This window comes from Cuculus canorus, chromosome W (assembly GCF_017976375.1).
Source record: "Cuculus canorus isolate bCucCan1 chromosome W, bCucCan1.pri, whole genome shotgun sequence".
In the NCBI taxonomy this organism is placed as follows: Eukaryota; Metazoa; Chordata; class Aves; order Cuculiformes; family Cuculidae; genus Cuculus; species Cuculus canorus.
The window spans coordinates 6,317,755-6,337,671 of record NC_071440.1 but is presented as its reverse complement, the minus strand read 5'-3'; the positions used below and the strand labels follow the sequence as shown (position 1 = coordinate 6,337,671).

The window sequence follows — 19,917 nt, the reverse complement described above, 5'->3', positions numbered from 1 at the left end:
GAGTCTAGGTGTGACTGGATCTAATTGTAATCTCAGACTTAATCCTTTAGACATAAACCATTGATCATATATGCACAATCAATTCCTTTATACCTCTTAGCTAAGATTGCAAAGTTTCAGTGCACTTATTCTCAATTCACTTACTGAGGAGCTGTTGTAGTAAGGATTTTCTCAACCTTGAGAGTAAGCTTGAGAGGCATCTTTTTTAAGGGGGGATCCTGATGAATTTTCTGAGCCAGTGGTGTGATCTTAGGAGGTACTCAACAGAGAGCAGAAAGTACAACTGTTACTATTAAATAACACTCGGGGTAAATTATTACCACAAAGTGTACACTATTTGTACACTATTTATTATTCACAGTTAGGAAAGGGAAATATGAAGTGCATATAGGAAGTAAGCTCTCCATTGAATGTCACAAATTATATTGAAATGAAGAGTTTATCCTTTTCATGCAGCAAAACAAAGGCTCTTGGGTATGTGATTGAGAATGCATATCTGGGAGAGATAAATGAAGCCTTATGTTGTGCTTGAAGATGGTATAATTGATTGGTAGCAAAAAACCTAGAAGGAGTCTAATATTTGGTATTGAAAAACTGAAACAGCCTTTCAGTAGGAGTGGTAGAGATAAGAAATCCTAGTTGATCGAGACTGATTTTGCTAGGCTTGTGGATCTAATCTCATGATTTCCCCAGGGTGGATTCACCAGTCTGAATTCAGTCCCGGTAGACCTCTGACTTCTGCTTCTAATCTGTATGCAGTCAGTTTTTTTGAAGTATAACATCTTCACTGAGCATGTTGAGTAGCTTGGAGGATAAGATTTGGGCTATACCTCTCTTGTTCTTTGGGAACTTCCTTCCAAGCACAAAAAGCAACAGGGAAAATGCATAGCAAGGTGAAGGTGCTTATGGAGTAGTAAATACCAAAGAAGTTGGCAGACTCAAGGCTGATTGGGCGTCAGCAACTGATAAAGCAGTTAGGTAGGATAAAGTCATTTGTGGGAGTCTTGAAGTAAAAGACAAAAATTGTATGGTGTCAGAGTTGAAGAGTGATCGGTGACCGATGACTGATATAATGGCTTATTGGTAATTTTTTTCTTTTTTTTTTTTTTTTTTTAATAAAAGGGCATAATCTACTAAGAGTTCTTGTGATGTGTAGAACTGTTTTTTCTTGACTTGGATTGAAACTACTTCAGTCATTAAGAGGTCATTCTTATTCCTTGGACTTAAACTAAACTAATGTAAAAAATGAAGATTTCTACAATCGCCTATGGTAGCTTGTTCTTCCCTCAGCTGTGCTTAAGGAGCTACATAATTAATAAGCTGTCTTCCATGTTTTCTTTTTGACTCCACTCACTAAAAATAACTAATCCTCCTCTTTTAAAATCCATTTTGTTGTTTAGTGTATTGTTTCTCCTTAGTCTTTTTTTTTAAGACTAACTGGGTGTACTTCTGTCAGTTTACTCAGATATTTAATCGATGCTGTCTCATGATTTCCATGTAAATTAAAAAAAATGCTGTCACTTCTCTTCTAAGTGCAGCATTTCATATTCTTTCGATGTACAATACACCTGTTAATATCGTAGTATCATAGTATAGTGAGGGTTTGAAGGGACCTTAAAGATCATCTAGTTCCAACCCCCCTGCCACGGGCAGGGACATCCCACTAAATCAGGCTGCCCAAGGCCTCATCCCACCTGGCCTTGAACACTTCCAGGGTTGGGGCATCCACAAACTCCCTGGGCAACCTGTTCCAGTACCTCGCCACTCTCATGGTGAAGAAATTCTTCCTAATATCTAGTCTAAATCTGCCCCTCTCCAGTTTATACCTGTTCCCCCGGTCCTATCCCCACAAGCCTTTATGAATAGCCCCTCTCCAGCTTTCCTGTGGGCCCCCTTCAGGTACTGGAAGGTCACTATAAGATCTCCTTTGAGCCTTCTCTTCTCTTCTCTAGGCTGAACAACTCCAACTCTCTCAGCCTGTCCTTGTATGGAAGGTGCTCCAGCCCTCTGATCATCTTTGTAGCCCTCCTCTGGACCCATTCCAACAGCTCCATATCCTTCTTATGTTGAGGATTCCAGAACTGGACACAGTCTTCCAGATGAGGTCTCACAAAAGAGGAATAGAGGGGCAGAATCACTTCCCTCGACCTGTTGGCCACACTTCTTTTGATGCAGCCCAGGATACAGTTGGCCTTCTGGGCTGCGAGCACACATTGCCGGCTCATGTCAAGCTTCTCATCAACCAGCACCCTCAAGTCCTTCTCTGCAGGGCTGCTCTCAAGCACATCATTCCCCATTGTGTACTGAAAATGGGGATTGCCCCGACCCAGGTGCAGGACTTTACACTTGGCCTTGTTGAACCTCATGAGGTTCTCAGAGGCCCACTTCTCCAGCCTGTCCAGGTCTCTCTGGATGACATCCCCTCCTTCTGGTGTGGTAACTATACCACTCAGCTTGGTGTCATCCGCAAACTTGCTGAGGGTGCACTCAGTCTTGCTGTCATATGCTCCAAGTCTTGGAGGATATTTAGTTGTCTTGATGCTTGCCCTTGCTATCCAGTGCTAAAAATGTACTTTATCCTATTTCTGATTACTGTTGTTCTCCTATTCTTTTCCTCAGAAGTATCTTATGCATTTTTCTCTGTTCTTGTTTCCTGCAATTTGTGTTCTACTTAGGTTATGCAATTTTTGACCTCTGCGATATTGTACTCACTTCTTTACCAGTCCTTGGAAGCAAGCCATACTGAACTAAATTAAACAGTGCTCTGCATGGAACGTTTCTTAACATCATTTATGTCACTTCTTTAGTTCTACTTAGGAAAAAAAGGCAACACAAGCACATATTATCATTGTTATATTTTTAGCTTCCCCCCCCCCCTCATTCCATGTTAAGTTATTTGTGTTTTAAATACTTTGGCCTTTTTGGTAGAAGAATGTGTGTACCTCAAAAGTGGAAACTTTCTAAAGCAAGAATATGTATCTTCCCCTCCAAACTGTTCTTCTGGCTGTTATGTGTGTTATCAAAGCATCTTACTCATGGTTAAATGATGCTGGAACCATTCCCAGTGAACAGCAATACAAAGAATCATTACATATTTATCTACTTCTTCAGTCTTTAATTTGCTTGTCTGTTTTGTATTAATGGAACCTAGTAGCTAATGACTAATTTTGGTCTCCTAGACAACAGAGGTCTCTGTTCCCTTTCATTTAATTTTTTTAATCACTGTAAAAATCACATAGAAGGGATTATTCTGCTCCATTTTAAACATTCTCACTTGTAATTAGTTGAGTTTGTGCACTCTCTGTGTTAGCTGGATATTCAGTTAATTTTATGAGTGATGTGAACATAATTTGTTAACCTAGCTGTGGTGGGTTGACCCTGGCTGGATGCCAGGTGCCCACCAAGCTGCTCTCTCACTCCTCAGCTGAACAAAGGAGAAAAAATATAATGAAAGGCTTTTGTGGGTCAAGATAAGGACAGGGAATCATTTGGCATGGGCAAACCAGACTTGACTCAGGGAAATTAATTTATTACCAATCAAATCAGAGCAGGGTAATAAGAAATAAGAACAAATCTCTTAAAGCACCTTCCCTCCACCCCTCCCTTCTTCCTGGGATTAACTTCACTCCTGATTTTCTCTACCTCCTCCCCCTAAGCAGCACAGGGGGACTGGGGAATGGGGATTGCAGTTGGTGGTTCATCACACATGTCTCTGCCAGTCCTTCCTACTCGCACTCTTCCCCTGCTCCAGTGCGGCTCCTTCCCATGGTGTGCAGTTCTTCAGGAACAGATTGCTCTACTGTGGGTCCCCATGGGGTTACAATTCCTGCCAGCAGACCTGATGTGTTGTAGGCTCCTCTCTCCACAGGGTCACAGCCTTCTTTGGGCACATCCACCTGCTCAGATGTGGGGTACTCCACAGGCTGCACGGCCACAGCCTGCCTCACCTTGTTCTTTGCCGCAGCCTGCTTCACCTTGGTCTTTTTTCCCCCCTTCTCAAATATGTTATCTCAAAGACGCTACCACCATCGCTGATTGACTTGGCCTTGGCCAGCAGTGGGTCCATCTTGGAGCCAGCTGGCACTGCCTCTGTTGGATATAGGGGAAGCTTCTGGCATCTTCTCACAGAAGCCACCCTTGCAGCCTCCCCGATACCAAAACCTTGACACGCAAACCCCATGCACTAGCACAGGAGATGGTTTTAGTAGTTCTGTAGATGCTTGCCAGTGTGAGATACATGTGTTGTGTTTTTCTGGTTTTGTTTGTTAGTTTTTGGTTTTCTGACTGACTTTTCCTTTCTTGATCTAAATATTGGGGTGTTGCTTGTACCTGACTCCTAGTGATTCAAATAATGTAATTCTGATAATCTTTTGAGATTGATGTTGTGTGAAAGAGACTACAAGAAGCGGGTAAAATGACAGACTAGATGGAAAACGCTTAATTAGATTGTGTTAATTCTTAAAACTCCAGTCTCCTGAACTAATTCACATCTTTAAAATGTTATCTGAAATGACTGTGTGTGACTTAAGTGCACCAATAGCTACAATATCTGGGTAAGAAAAATTTTCTTAAATTCTGCTCTCTGGTTGTTATAACTATTATTTAAATAAAATAACTAGAAACTCATGGTGCTGAACTGGCAGGAGCTTGAGTGAGATAAGGCTGGAGAAACAATTGTGAGATGGAAAGAGGGAGCAAGGAGTTTGGCAAGCAAGATGAGAATTACTGGGATCGGCACTCTAAGTAGCAGGGACTGGCTGAAGATAATCAGGTTGTGACAAGGAGTTAATGCAAGGGCAGCTCCATTTTGGGCAGAAGTATTGGTCCACCAGGATGTGGCCTTCTCAGTCTGGGATTTGACCATGCATTTTACACTTGCTGCATTCAGCAGCTGACATCAGATATTTAAAGTCTGTCCCAGAAATTCCTTATGTTTTGTATTTCATAGAATCATAGAATGGTTTGGGTTGGAAGGGACCTAAAGCTCATCCAGTTCCAACCCCACTGCCACGGGCAGGGACACCTCCCACTGTATCAGGTTGCTCAAAGCCTTGTCCAACCTGGCCTTGAACACCTCCACGGATGGGGCAACCGCCACTACTCTGGGCAACGTGGGCCAGCGCCTCACCACCCTTACAGGAAAAAAAATTCTTCTTAATATCTAATCCAAATCTCCTCTCTTTCACCTTAAAACCATTCCCCCTTGTCTTACCACTGCTCTCCCTGATACAGAGCCCCTCCCCAGCTTTCCTGTAGGCCCCCTTGAAGTACTGGAAGCTGCTTTAAAGTCTCTCCAGAGCCTTCTCTTCTCCAGGCTGAACAAGTGCAGCTCTCTTGGCCTGTCCTTGTATGGGAGGTGCTCCGGCCCTCAGATCATCTTTGTGTCATGGCCTCCTCTGGACTTGCTCTAACAGCTCCATGTCTGTCGTGTGCTGAGGACTCCAGAACAGAATGCAGGACTCCAGGTGAGGTCTCATGAAGCAGAATCGCCTCCCTTGCCCTGCTGCTCACACTTCTTTTGATGCAGCCCAGGACACAGTTGACTTTCTGGGCTGAAAGCGCACGTTGCCAGCTTATGTTTTGCTTCTCATCCACCAGCAACCCCAAGTCCTTCTCTTCAGTGCTGCTCTCAATCTATTCTCTACCCAGCCTGCAATTGTCCTTGGAATTGCCCCGACCCAGGTGCAGAACCTTGGCCTTGTTGAACTTCATGAGGTTCACACAGGTCTACTTCTCAGGCATGTCAAGCTCCCTCTGGATGGCATCCTTTACCTCCAGCATGTTGACTGCACTACACAGCTAAGAGTCATCAGCAGTCTTGCACTTGAGGGTGCCCTTAATCCCACAGTCCATGTCTGTGACAAAGATATTAAACGCCACTGGTCCCAATACTGACCCCTGAGGAACGCGACTCATCACCAGCCTCCACTTGGACATTGAGCTGTTGACCACAACTCTTTGAGTGTGACTATCCAGCCTGTTTTGCGGAATCAAACTCTATAACTCAAAAGGTATTATAAAGCAGGTATGTTTATTTCCAGTGCTGGGGTGCAAGGGGGTTCTCCTCCTAGCTTGCACACCGCATAACTTAACAAGCAGCTACTTATAGTGTAAAGACATGCATAGATATAAGCGCCTACTACATATTCATACCCTATCCCCGCTTTGTATTATAATTAAATCTGGAAAGTTCACTCCAGTCTTGCGCCTGCGTAGTGCCTCCTGATGGTCGTGGGCCGGGGTCTTAGGGATGAAGTAGGAAGTCTTCCTCGGGATGAATATATTTCTTTTTGAACTTTGCGCAGACTCAGTCTCCTCTGGCTGTTTTCAAACTCCTGAAACAAATGCAGCCAGCTTTCTGCATTCCAATGCCCACTTATCAGTAAACTTCTGCTAGCTGGCTCCTTCATTATCAACTTCCAAGGTCTTCAAGGCGAAGAACGCCAAGCTCTAACAAACGCTCCCAACCCCCTTGTCTGATTTCGCACATCAATTCAATTCCTTATCCACCGAGTGGTTCATCTGTCAAATCCATGTCTCTCCTGTTTATTGACCAGAATGTGGTGCGGGGCAGCGTCAAATGCTTTGCACAGTCAGGTAGATGATGTCGGTGTCTCCTCCCTTATCCAGCAACGTTGAAGGCCACCAGATTTGTCAGGCACGATTTGCCCTTAGTGAAGCCATGCTGGCTATTACTAATCACCTCCTTATTTTCCATGTGCCTCAGCAGACTTTCCAGGAGGATCTGCTCCATGATCTTACCAGGCACAGAGGTGAGACTGACTGGCCTGTAGTTTCCCAGCTCTTCCTTTTTTTCCTTTTTCAAAAATGGGAGTTATGTTTCCCTTTTTCCAGTCAGTGGGAACTTCACCAGACTGCCACGACTTCTCAAATATGATAGATAGTGACTTAGCAACTTCACCCACCAGTTCCCTCAGGACCCACGGATGCATCTCACCAGGTCCCATGGACTTGTGCACCTTCAGGTTCCTTAGATGGTCTCACACGTGATCCTCTCCTACAGTGGGTGGTTCTTTGATCTCCCACTCCCTCCCTCTGCCTTCTGTGACTTGGGTGGTGTGGCTTGACTCCTTGTCAGTGAAGGCTGAGGCAAAGAAGTCTTTGACTACCTCACCCTTCTCCATATCCTGGGCAACCAGGTTTCCCATTTTCTTCTGGAGAGGGTCCACATTCTGCCTACTTTTCCTTTTGTCACTGACATATCTATAGAAACTTTTCTAGTTGCCCTTGACGTCCTTGGCCAGATTTAATTCTGTCTGGGCTTTAGCTTTTGTAACCTGATCCCTGGCTGCTTGGACAATTTCTCTGTATTCCTCACAGACATCCTGCCCTTGCTTCCACCCTCTGTAGGCTTCCTTTTTGAGTTTGTTTGTCCAGGAGTTTCTTGTTTTTCCACGCAGGCCTCTTGACATTTTTGCCTGACTTCCTCTTTGTTGGGATGCATCACTCCCGAGTTTGGAGGAGGTGATCCTTGAATATTGACCAGCTTTCTTGGACCCCTCTCCCTTCAGGGCTTTACCCCATACTACTGTATTGAGCAGATCCCTGAAGAGGCACAAGTGTGCTCTCCTGAAGTCCAGGGTGTAGGGAGTTTACTGCACACCTTCTTCGCTGCCCTAAGGATCTTGAACTCCACCATTTCATGGTCACTGCAGACAAGGCTTCCCTTGAGCTTCACATTCCCCACCAGCCCTTCCTTGTTGGTGAGAACAAGGTCCAGCATAGCACTTCTCCTTCTTCGTTCTTCTGTCACTTGGAGAAGGAAGTTGTCATCAACACATTCCAGGAACCTCCTGGATTGCTTGGACCCTGCTGTGTTGTCCCTCCAACAGATATTGTAGTGGTTGAAGTTCCCCATGAGGACCAGGGCTTGCGAATGTCAGGCTGTGCCTATCTGTCCATAAAGGGCCTCATCTGCTCGCTCTCTCTGGTCTGGTGGCCTGTAGCAGATCCCTACTATAATGTCACCTGTCCCCGCCCTCCCTTTAATTCTGACCCATAGGCTCTCTGTCAACTCCTCAGCCATCCCCAGGTGGAGCTCCATGCACTCCAGCTGATCACTGACATAGAAGGCAACACCTCCTCCTCTTCTCCCCTGCCTGTCCTTCCTAACAAGCCTGTATCCCTCCATCCCAAGACTCCAGTCATAGGATCCATCCCACCATGTCTCTGTGATGGCAGTGAGATCACAGCCCTGTAGGCATGCGCATGTCTCCAACTCCTCTTGTTTATTCCCCATGGTACATGTGTTTGTCTAGAGGCACTTCAGTTGGGCCCTGATGAAGCTGACATTGTAGAGGGTAACCCAATTTTTAATCTATTAAATAATGCAGCAGATTGAGGTCTTTGGATATAAACACCTCCAGGGAAGGTGACTAGACCACCTCCCTGGGCAGCCTGTTCCAGTGCCCGATGACTCTTTCTGTGTGAAGAATTTTTTTCTGATATCCAGCCTGAACCTCCCCTGGCGGAGCTTAAGGCCATTCCCCCTTTTCCTGTCCTCAGTCACTTGGGAGAAGAGGCCAGCTCCCTCCTCTCCACAACCTCCTTTCATGTAGTTGTAGAGAGCAATAAGGTCTCCCCTCAGCCTCCTCTTCTCCAGGCTAAACAACCCCAGCTCTCTCAGCCGCTCCTCGTAAGACTTGTTCTCCAGCCCCCTCACCAGCTTCGTTGCTCTTCTCTGGACACGCTCCAGAGCCTCAACATCCTTCTTGTGGTGAGGGGCCCAGAAGAGAACGCAGTACTCAAGGTGCGGTCTCACCAGTGCCGAGTACAGAGAACAGGGATGGACCCAGTACCGAGCCCTGAGGAACCCCACTTGTGACTGGCCTCCAGCTGGAGGTAACTCCATTTACCACCACTCTCTGGGCCCGGCCATCCAACCAATTTTCAACCCAGGAGAGTGTGTGCCTGTCCAGGCCAGAGGCAGACAGTTTCTGAAGCAGAATGCTGTGAGAAACTGTGTCAAAGGCTTTACTGAAGTCCAAGACGACTACATCCACAGCCTTTCCCCCATCTAGTAGTCGAGTCCATGACTTTCCCCGGCACTGAGGTCAGACTGACAGGCCTGTAGTCCCCCGGATCCTCCCTGCAACCTTTCTTGTAGATGGGCACAACATTAGCCAGCCTGCAGTCTAGTGGAACTTCCCCAGTCAGAAAGGTTTGATTAGAGCAAATTGTTCCCCAATACAGAGTAGTAGAAAGAATAGACTTTGATAGGGCAACACATTTTACTTCAAAGGCGCTTCAATTGATATGTGCAGCCTTGGAAATACGATGAGACTTCCATACCCCTTGACATCCTCAGAGCTCTGGTAGGCTCAAAAGGATGAATGCAACCCTCAAAGCACACATTGCCAAGCTAATGATAGAAACCAAGCTGCCATGGACCAAGTGCCTGTCTTTAGCCTTATTACAAATCAGGACAGCCCCAAGAAAACACTTGGGGGTGTCTCCGTACGAAATGTTGTTCAGCCTCCCATATTTAGGAAGAGAAGAGAGTGTGCCACTCCCTGAAATCAATGACATATATCTTAAAAACTATTTGCATGGAATAACTCAGTCTCTTGGAGATTTAAGAAGTGTGGATTGCTTCCTCAAACAGCTCCCCTGGATTTCAGCCCACATCAGATACAACCTGGAGACTGGGTACTAGTAAAATCCTGGAAAGAGAATATTCTGTCCCCGACATGGGAAGGACCCTTCCTGGTACTTCTGAGAATGGAAGCAGCCATAAGGTTAAGGAGAAGGGGTGGATCCATGTCACTAGGGTAAAAGGGCTGGTGGCTCCTCCTCCCAGAGAATGGACCGTGAAACCAAGGGGGGATCCTTTGAAGTTAACATTTAGGCGATACGTTGGGATAAGTTAATGGTTGGCAAAATTGATTGCAGAAAACTATTAGGAAATCTAGAAAGAGAATCATAAGTGGCATTGACTATTTGCGAAATCTGTTAAGACTGTCACCCTATTATTGTTTCTCGCTGTAAGGTATGTAATAGGGGGCTAGGAAAACTAAATACCCACAAGGGAGACTGGTGGTACCGTAGAGCATGTTGGAAGTGGCAACCCTTTGAAAACCTCAAAGGTGATTTCAGGTATACGATATGCGCTAAGCCAAGGGCAAGACTGGAATAGCCTCTCTATTTGCCACCAAGAAGAATCTAAACTCCACTGTTGGCAGCAATCCAATAGGCGTTGAGTGATGGGAATATATACTATACCAGACCTTGTCTTATGATGGCCACCTGGACTCTGCTACTTTGGGTTGTGCTCACCTCCAGCTGTCGCTGTTCAGACATGACACGGTGATGTGGAAGCAAGTGTCTTTATTGATGTTACATGGCTTCTTGATGTTACATGGTTGGTCGTCTTCTTTACTGATCTTACACATGCCTCTTATAGGTTTTGTCTACACACGTGTCTCTGCATGATTTGATTAGCTTATATATAAGCAGTCTGTGACTGGATGGTACTGGATGGATGAGGGCAGACTTTGGACTGTTGAGAAGGTTGGTTGGCAAAGTCCCATAGGAGACAGTCCTTCAGGGCAAGGGAGCCCATAAGGGCTGGGTGCTCTTAAAAAACGAAATCCTAGCAGCTCAAGAGCAAGCCATCTCTGTGTTCTGAAAACAGGAGCCGGCGGGGGAAAAAGCCAGCATGGTTGAGCAGGGAGATCTTGAGATGCATCAAAAAGAAGAAGAAGGTCTATGAGCTTTGGAGGAATGGACAGGCGTCTTGGGTGGACTACAGGGAGGAAGTGAGATCTTGCAGGGAAAAAATCAGGAGGGCTAAGGCCCAACTAGAAATCAAACTGGCTAAGTCTGTGAAAGATAATAAAAAATCTTTCTACAAATACATTAACAAGAAAAGGAGGACTAGGGAGAATATTCAGTCCCTATTGGATGCAGAAGGAACAACAGTGACAGGGGATAAGGACAAGGCTGAGGTACTTAATGCCTTCTTTGCCTCAGTCTTTAATAGTAAGGAAAGTTGTTCCCTCTGTGTACAAACCCAGGAATTAGAGGAGCAGAATGAGGCTCCCATGGTCCAAGAGGAGGCGGTTAGAGACTTGCTTGCCCAGCTAGACACCCACAAGTCTATGGGGCTGGATGGGATCCACCCAAGAGTATTGAAGGAGCTGGCGGATGTCCTTTCCAAACCCTTTCCATCATCTTCCAGCGGTCCTGGCTGACTGGGGAAGTTCCACTGGACCGGAGGCTGGCTAATGTTGTGCCCATCTACAAGAAGGGTTGCAGGGAGGATCCAGGGAACTACAGGCCTGTCAGTCTGACCTCAGTGCCAGGGAAAGTCATGGAACAGGTGATCTTGAGTGCTATCATGAAGCACATGCAAGAGAACTGGGTGATCAGGCCCAGTCAACATGGGTTCATGAAAGGCAGATCTTGTCAAACTAACCTGTTTGCCTTCTATGACAAAGTGACTCGACTACTGGATGAGGGAAAGGCTGTGGATGTAGTCTTCTTGGACTTCAGTAAAGCCTTTGACACAGTTTCTCACAGCATTCTGCTTCAGAAACTGTCTGCCTCTGGCCTGGACAGGCGCACACTCTCCTGGGTTGAAAACTGGTTGGATGGCCGGGCCCAGAGAGTGGTGGTAAATGGAGTTAACTCCAGCTGGAGACCAGTCACAAATGGGGTTCCTCAGGGCTTGGTACTGGGTCCATCCCTGTTCAATGTCTTTATCAATGACCTGGATGAAGACATTGAATGCACCCTCAGCAAGTTTGCAGATAACACTAAGCTGGGTGGAAGCGTGGATCTACTGGAGGGTAGGGAGTCTCTGCAAAGGGATCTTAACAGGCTAGACCGCTGGGCTGAGACCAATTGCATGAGGTTTAACAGGGCCAAATGCCGGGTCCTGCACTTGGGGCACAACAACCCTATGCAGTGCTACAGACTGGGGGAAGAGTGGCTGGAGAGCTGCACAGAGGAGAAGGACCTGGGGGTAATGGTTGACAGCTGACTGAACATGAGCCAGCAGTGTGCCCAGGTGGCCAAGAAGGCCATCTTGGCTTGTATCAGAAACGGCGTGACCAGCAGGTCCAGGGAGGTTATTCTCCCTCTGTACTCGGCACTGGTGAGACCGCACCTTGAGTACTGTGTTCTCTTCTGGGCCCCTCACCACAAGAAGGATGTTGAGGCTCTGGAGCGTGTCCAGAGAAGAGCAACGAAGCTGGTGAGGGGGCTGGAGAACAAGTCTTACGAGGAGCGGCTGAGAGAGCTGGGGTTGTTTAGCCTGGAGAAGAGGAGGCTGAGGGGAGACCTTATTACTCTCTACAACTACCTCAAAGGAGGTTGTGGAGAGGAGGGAGCTGGCCTCTTCTCCCAAGTAACAGAGGACAGGACAAGGGGGAATGGCCTGAAGCTCTGCCAGGGGAGGTTCAGGCTGGATATCAGAAAAAAATTTGTCACAGAAAGAGTCATCGGGCACTGGAACAGGCTGCCCAGGGAGGTGGTCTAGTCACCTTCCCTGGAGGTGTTTAAGGAACAGGTTGATGAAGTGCTTAGGGACATGGTTTAAGGGAACGTTAGGAATTGTTGGACTCAATGATCCAGTGGGTCCTTTCCAACCTGGTGATTCTATGATTCTATGATTCTTTCTCGCGCAGTCCTGTATCGTCTGCTCACTTCCTGTCCCATGATCTTCAAGTTCCGCAGATGTTGCCTCCTTGTTTATGTCTCGGCTGCCTCTCCTTCCGGGCATGGTCAGCAGGGGTCCTCAACCACTGTGGACCCCCACATTTCCCCCTTTTTGTATTTGTGCTAAAGAAAATTGCCTGTGTTGTCCACTGGGGGGCCCTTTGAAGCAGTGACACAATGCAGGGCAACATCAATAGCACAACTACAATAATATATCCACTTTTAAAACAGCTAAGTGAAGCAGCATTAACATTTGGCTGCACTGAGTAATATCACAGGTATAGTTGAGAAGTACACAAGCATTGATTTATACTCCATTTTTACTGATCTTAACAGCATAGTTTGCATTCCAGTTATTATTACAATTCTTTAGCTGTAAAAGATAGGACCAGTTATCCACGGGAAATAGTGTTCTGTTTTGTGATGTTAGCAAGGGTTACCATATGCTCGTCCCTGACTGATTTTCCACACATGGTCTCTGTGACTTATCCACAACAGGGATCACACAGTGAGCAGGGTACCACTGAGGTCCTTCATCTGTGGAAACACAAGCATACCCTGGACCTCAAGTTATTAGCTTGTATGGGCCTGACCACTGACCACTTTGATGGTCCTTCACTTGAACCTTCACTCCATTAGAGATAGCTGTGGTAGACTTCAAGGATTCAAAGTGTTGAATCATTGGGGGATTCTGATGTTCCTCATTGATAGTTAAGAAATTTAATACATATGTCACCTTGTTCAGCCGTGCTTCAGGTGATTCCCCAGACATTCCCGCCTTTTGTTTTTGTAAAAGACGCTTAAGTGTACCATGGGCACGTTCTAGGAGTGCCTGACTAGTGGGGGAGTGAGGAATACCTGTAGCATGGCAGACACACCATGATTGTATAAATGCTTTCACCCACCCAGAAACATAAGCGGGACCATTGTTGGTCTTAATTTGTTGAGGAACACCACAGGTGGCAAAGGCTTTTTGCAAATGCCTAATAACATCTTTTGCTGTTTCTCCAGTATGTGCAGTAGCAATGGTGACAGAAGAAAAGGTATCAATTGATACACGCACATACTTTTGTCGGCCAAAGTCCATAATATGAGTTATATCAGTTTGCCAAATTTGTAGAGTCTGTAAGCCTCTAGGATTTACTCCATAAACTGTTGGAAAATGTTGCCCTTGACAATCAGGACATGAGGCAACGATAGATCGAGCTTCAGTTGTCGAAAGTTGAAACTGTCTCTTGAGTGCTCTGTGACCCTGGTGAAAAAATTGATGAGAAGCAATTGCTTGTTGCATAATGTTTGGTACTGGTCCTAATGCTACTGCAGATACTAATTGGTCAGCCTGGGCACTTCCTTCTGCTATAAACCCAGGTAAATCAGTATGGCTTTTTATGTGTAAAATATAATAGGGTAAGCTGTGTTTTTGTACAGTTTCCCACAGGAGCTTCATAACTCCAAACAACAGGTGGTTTGTCACTTGTCCAAGAACTGCTTTATCCAATCTCTGCACTAGGCCTGCAACATAAGCAGAGTCAGTTACTATATTTATGACTTGTGGGAACTGTTGAAATGCCAATGTGACTGCTCATACTTCCACCACTTGTGGGGAGCCTTGTTGATGCCATTAAATGTTGCCAGTTTTGGCCATCAAACTGTGTAACAGCAGCTTTTCCTGTTTTCCCAGACCCATCTGTGAAAACCGTGGGTCCATCAACAGGTGCTGTTTGGCTTAATAATTTCTGTGTGATAGAGATTTGAGTTCCCAATGTACAAAATGGGTGAGAAGGAAAATGATATGACATCTGGCCTGTAAAATCCAGGAGAGCAGCTTGAAGTGCAGAACTGTTGGCAAGACACCATTCAAAATATTGAACTTGCAGAGGAATAACAATACATTCTGGATCTCGTGCCAGTAGTTCCACACATCATGTTCGAGTTTTGATGAGTTGAGCTAGCAACTCATATAATCCTGGAGCAGCCTTTTTTGTTTGAAATGGTAAGAATATCCATTCCAGTACATGGAGGGGGTCTTCCCACCCCTGATCTCATTGCATGAGCGCAGCGTAGGGCATTGTGCCCTCCACAAAGACTAATGCCTGCACAATTACAGTCAGGTCAATGTGCCAGACATGCTTTTCCTGAATGGCTTGCTCTACAAGTGTCAGAACATTTCTGGCTTCCCTATTTAAGACTTTGGGTGCTGCAATATCTGTGTCCCCTTTTAACAGATCAACTAGGGGTTGTATTTGTGATGACGTAAGGCCCAAATAGGGTCTCAGCCAATTTATAATTCCAGCTATTTTTTGAACATCATTTAAAGTCCTGATTTCAGTTACTATTTTAATTGCCCGAGGTTGGACTGTTATGGCCAGTACTTTCATGCCCAAGTACAACCACGGTTGAACACGTACCTTTTCAGGGGCAATGACTAGACCATAACATTCCAGTGTTTGTCTAGCGTCCCTTTCCAATTCTCCTATTTTTTCTGACGTTGCAGCACCCAATAAGATGTCACCCATATAATGATAGCAATAGCATTCAGGATATTTCTGCCACACAACACTCGGTGCCTGGGCTACAACTGTTGACAGATAGTAGGTGAGTTTTTCATCCCTTGGGGTAAAACCTTCCAATGATATCTTTTTGTGGGTTCCGCATGATTAGTCGAAGGAACTGTAAAAGCAAAATTTTCAACATCTTTTACATCTAAAGGAATTGTAAAGAAACAATCTTTTAAGTCCATGACCAGTATGTCCCATTGCATTGGAATCATTGTTGGGGAGGGTAGTCCCGGCTGTAGTGCCCCCATGGTTGCAAGCACTTCATTGATTTTTCGCAGGTCATGTAATAATCACCATTTTCCTGATTTCTTTTTGATTACAAAAACCGGTGTGTTCCAAGGACTGTGTGACTCTTCAGTATGGCCTGCAGCTAACTGTTCTACCACTAATGTGTGCAGGGCTGTGAGTTTCTCTTTGTTGAGGGGCCACTGATCCACCCACACTGACTTGTCTGTGAGCCATCTCAACCTTAAAGTGGGTTTTTTAATGTCCTGCAAGATAACGACTCCTATGGAAAATCCATTGTTATATGGACTCCCCATTGTCCCAAACAGTCTCTTCCCCATAGGTTTAAGGGGGCTGGAGTAATATAAGGTTGTACAGAGGCGTTTTGCTCTTCGGGATTCGTGATAATTACAGGTTTTGCTGCAATAAAGACTAGTGGCCATACCTGCTAGGTCCCACTACTCCTGAAGTTGCAGATATCACAGGCCAGGAATCAGGCCAATCCCTCCGAGAGATGATAGTAACGTCAGCCCCTGTGTCAAGCATTCCAGATATTTGAATGGAATGTGGAAAAGTGGTGTTCATAGCAAGAATGCATTTCATTTGTCACCTTGTGTCTGAGAGAGATTGTAACCAAATAAATTTGAGGCGGTCTGGTGGATCGAAATCCCCCATCTCCACAGATGATTTGCTCTGTTTTAGGAACACTGCTTTTAAAAGGCACCAATTGTGCAATGCGAGTTCCCTCTTGTATTGTAGCAGGGAGGGTGATAGTAGAAACCATTGCACAAATTTGTCTTGTAAAATTCTCATCAATTATCCCCACATGAACTAGAATGTTTTATAAGATAGCACTGGAACGTCTGATAAGTAAGACACTGAGTCCATAACCGATGGGCCCCCACGCTTTCAGAGGGACCTTGTGTACTCCCTGTGTATTAATAGTTACTGTGTGGGCGGTGGATACATCCATCCTTGCTGCTCCGCTGGTTTTTCTTGATGAGAGGTCACAAAGGCCTGGGGAATGTTCTCCACAGGAACGGGTATTTGTGTCTGGGCGTGCCCTCCCGTGTTCTGTCTCTTGTTTCCCGGCTGTAACAATTGTCCACGTATATGATATTTGGACTGACATTGTTTAGCAAAGTGTTCAGCTTTCCCACACCTGAGACATCTGCTAACAGCTGGTAAAATTGCTGATTTAGCAGTGCCACTATTCATTTTTTGTCTATTTGAACAGGCATGTTTTAGATGCCCAGTCTGGTTACACTTACAACATACTTTGTTGGGTGTTTTCATCGCTGCCATAGCAGCAGCAAGAGCAGCCATTTTATGGTCTACTGACCCCATCTTAGAACAAGCCATGACCATAGTTTCAAGAGTCGCTTCACCTGGCAAGGCATTTATTATTTTTTGACAATCTGCATTAACATTATGTTGTGCCAGTTGTGTGATCAACGTTGTTTTTACATAGTCATCAAAAACTTCTGCTTCTACAGCAGCCCGTAGCTTCTCTACAAATTGTAAAAATGGCTCTCGATCTCCCTGTTTAATTGTTGTATATTTAGCCCTCGGTTCAGCCATCTCGGCTGTTCTCATCAGTGCTTCAAGCCCTATTGCTTTTACCTGTTCAGGCACTAAAAAGTGCCACTGAGCTTGATGCTGTGGATTATTAAACTGCCCAGTTCCTATTAAAACATCTGCGCTGTTCCCATGTCGGGGATCTGACAGCGGGAGCTGCAGATTCCGTATTGCCTGTGCTTCTGCCTTTTGGGTCCAAATATTTAGAAAAACTGCACACTGAACAGGCTGAAACATAATTTGTGCAATTTGGGCAAAGTCATGTGGTGTCATTTCTTCCATAGTTAGTAACTGAATTAGTCGCATCGTTGCAGGGGAGTTGGGACCATACTGTGTAACAGTTTTTTGAAGTTCCTGTATTACTTTCCAGGTGTGTGGCCTGTGCTCATCCATGATTCCCTGCCCCCGGTCCCCCCGGACCACCGGGAATGCCATAGCTGTCATAGGACCAGGGTCACGTTCGTTTAAGGGTGTAGTTATTGCCTCGGACAGCACCAAAAGTCCTTCCTGCATCGCCCGTTGTTTTACCTTTTGCCAAAATAAACAGGGATCATACGGTCTCACAGTAACCTGTGCTGGGGGTAAATTCCACGCCTGAGGGGTTTGTGATTTACCAGAGGAACCCCCAGAGGTTGGCTCAGCGTTAGCCTTGATCTTTCTGTTTTTTGAAGCAGCTGTCTCACACACACACCCCCACTACGGGATTGTCCCAATCATCTGACTCATCTGGCAAAGGCGGGTATACAAAGGGATTGTACGCCTTGGGCGCCCCTCGCTCTTCAGGGGGCAGTGGAGGGGTGGACAGTGTTATGGTGTTAGCTTGCTGTCGGCTTTGTTTATATATTGGACAAGCTGAGTCTGTGTCATCGTCTGACTCATCAACTAGAAAACTTTTTTGCCCCAACCGCGATAGTTTATTCTTTGGGTCTGTTACCATATTTCCTGAATTTAGGTGTTGAAACTCAGAGATACAGAATCTGGATCAGCAGTTAATATAGAAAATTCCTCTTGCTCCGTTAACAGGTCCTCAGCAAATGGAGGCTCGTCTCGGGAGGCAAGGGGTGAAAGATCTTGCTCTGCCCAGTCCCTCTGATTTTTGAAGTCTTTCAAAGTATCAAACAAAAGGAGCCATGTGGTTAACAAGGATACTGACTCTTTGTCTCTGCGTGAAGCGCTATCAAACAGCCTGTTCCCTATTTCTCTCCAATTCAAAACATTAAATGATGTTATTGTGTCAGGACTATATCCCTGTTTCTTGCTCCATAAAAGCATCTTTTGTAACATTAATTCTTCCAGCTTTACCCCCCTATTTTTAGTATTTGCTTCCACATGCTTATTATCATTTCTTCCTCTTATGTTAATGAGGCTCCCATCTTTTTTCCCAGCAGCTCACTTGCACTCGGTGTCTCCTTAAAGGTCCTGGATCCGGAATTAGGCAGCTATTCCCACCACTCCTGCTTTGTTGGGGCTCTTGGCCATGCTCGTTGAAAGTCTCTTGGCTGTGCTCACCGAAACTCTTTTAGCAGCTATGCTCGCTGTTTCTCTTGGCTATTCTCGACGAAACTCCTATTAGCAGCTGTGCTTGCCGCTTCTCTTGGCTGTACTCGCCAAAACTCTCTCAGTGGCTGTGCCACCTCGGGGAACCCCCAAAACTAAAACTCTCAGTGGCTGTGCCACCTCAGGGAACCCCCAAAACTATATCTTGTCGGAAAACTCCTAGCTATATCATGTTGGAGTCACCAGCTGTCACTGTTCGGACACGACACGGTGATGTGGAAGCAAATTTCTTTATTGATGTTACATGGCTTCTTGATGTTACATGGCTGGCCGGCTTCTTTATTGATCTTACACGCACCTCTTATACCCTTTGTCTACACACGTGTCTCTGTATGATTGGATTAGCTTATATGTAAGCAGTCTGTGACTGGATGGTACTTCTTTCTCGCGCAGTCCTGTATCATCTGCTCACTTCCTGTCCCACGATCTCCAAGTTCTGCAGATGTTGCCTCCTTGTTTACATCTTGGCTACCTCTCCTTCCTGGCACGGTCAGCAGGGGTCCTCAACCACTGTGGACCCTCACATCCAGCTATACCCCAAGTTCTCTGAATGAGTGTTCTAAATGTTATCAACTTCTACATGTTGGGGTAGTTCCAGTCTTAGTTTCCACACTCATGTAAATAGGCAGTGTTACAAGTCGCAAAGTTTAACCACTTGTAACTTAGGAGAAAAACAATTGTAGGTGGCAAGAAACTTCGGAAAAGGAGGAACAAGACTGGGAATAGGGTGCCCTAAGGGAGAAGAGTGGATATGTTTTACCAAGGAAGGACACTGGGACATATCAGGTGGTGGGGGAATCCAAGATCAGTATAAAGAACAGTTAGTGACGGATGTTACCTGGAAATTAGCAAACTGTCCAGCCAGAGAAACCAAAAGATAGCAACCGATTATATAATGAAATCCAAGGGGAATTGTGTAAGCAACTAGGATTCCCCACTTTGAAAAAGAATTTGTTTGTGGATCTGGCCGAAAGAATAGCCAAGGAACTAAATGTATTTGGTTGTTGAGTTTGCAGAGGTCCCTTAATGAGTGAAGAATGGCCCTGGAAAGGAACCAGTCTAGATCCTCTCCAAATATTAAAATGGAACCATTCAGTCAGTTCAAAAGAAAGGAAAAGACCACTGGGGTGGATCCTAAGTTCTGAAATAATTGGTATCGAAAACATAAGTTGTACAGGATATGTCGAGTGGATGGGAGAGACCCCCTGTAAACAGGTGTATACCCACAATAGCACTCATGGGACCCGGTGGCCTGAAAAAACCCTGTGTTGTTCAGAGCCTATTCGAAGCTACCAGGTATTTGGGAAGGGAGTTGTAC

General features: G+C 45.6%; 1 protein-coding gene across 2 annotated transcripts in view; it reads left to right on the top strand.

Moving 5' to 3' along the window:
• Nucleotides 1-19,917, top strand: part of LOC128850264 (secretory carrier-associated membrane protein 1-like) — a 109,290-nt gene that overhangs the window by 5,536 nt on the left and 83,837 nt on the right. The window lies entirely within an intron of this gene.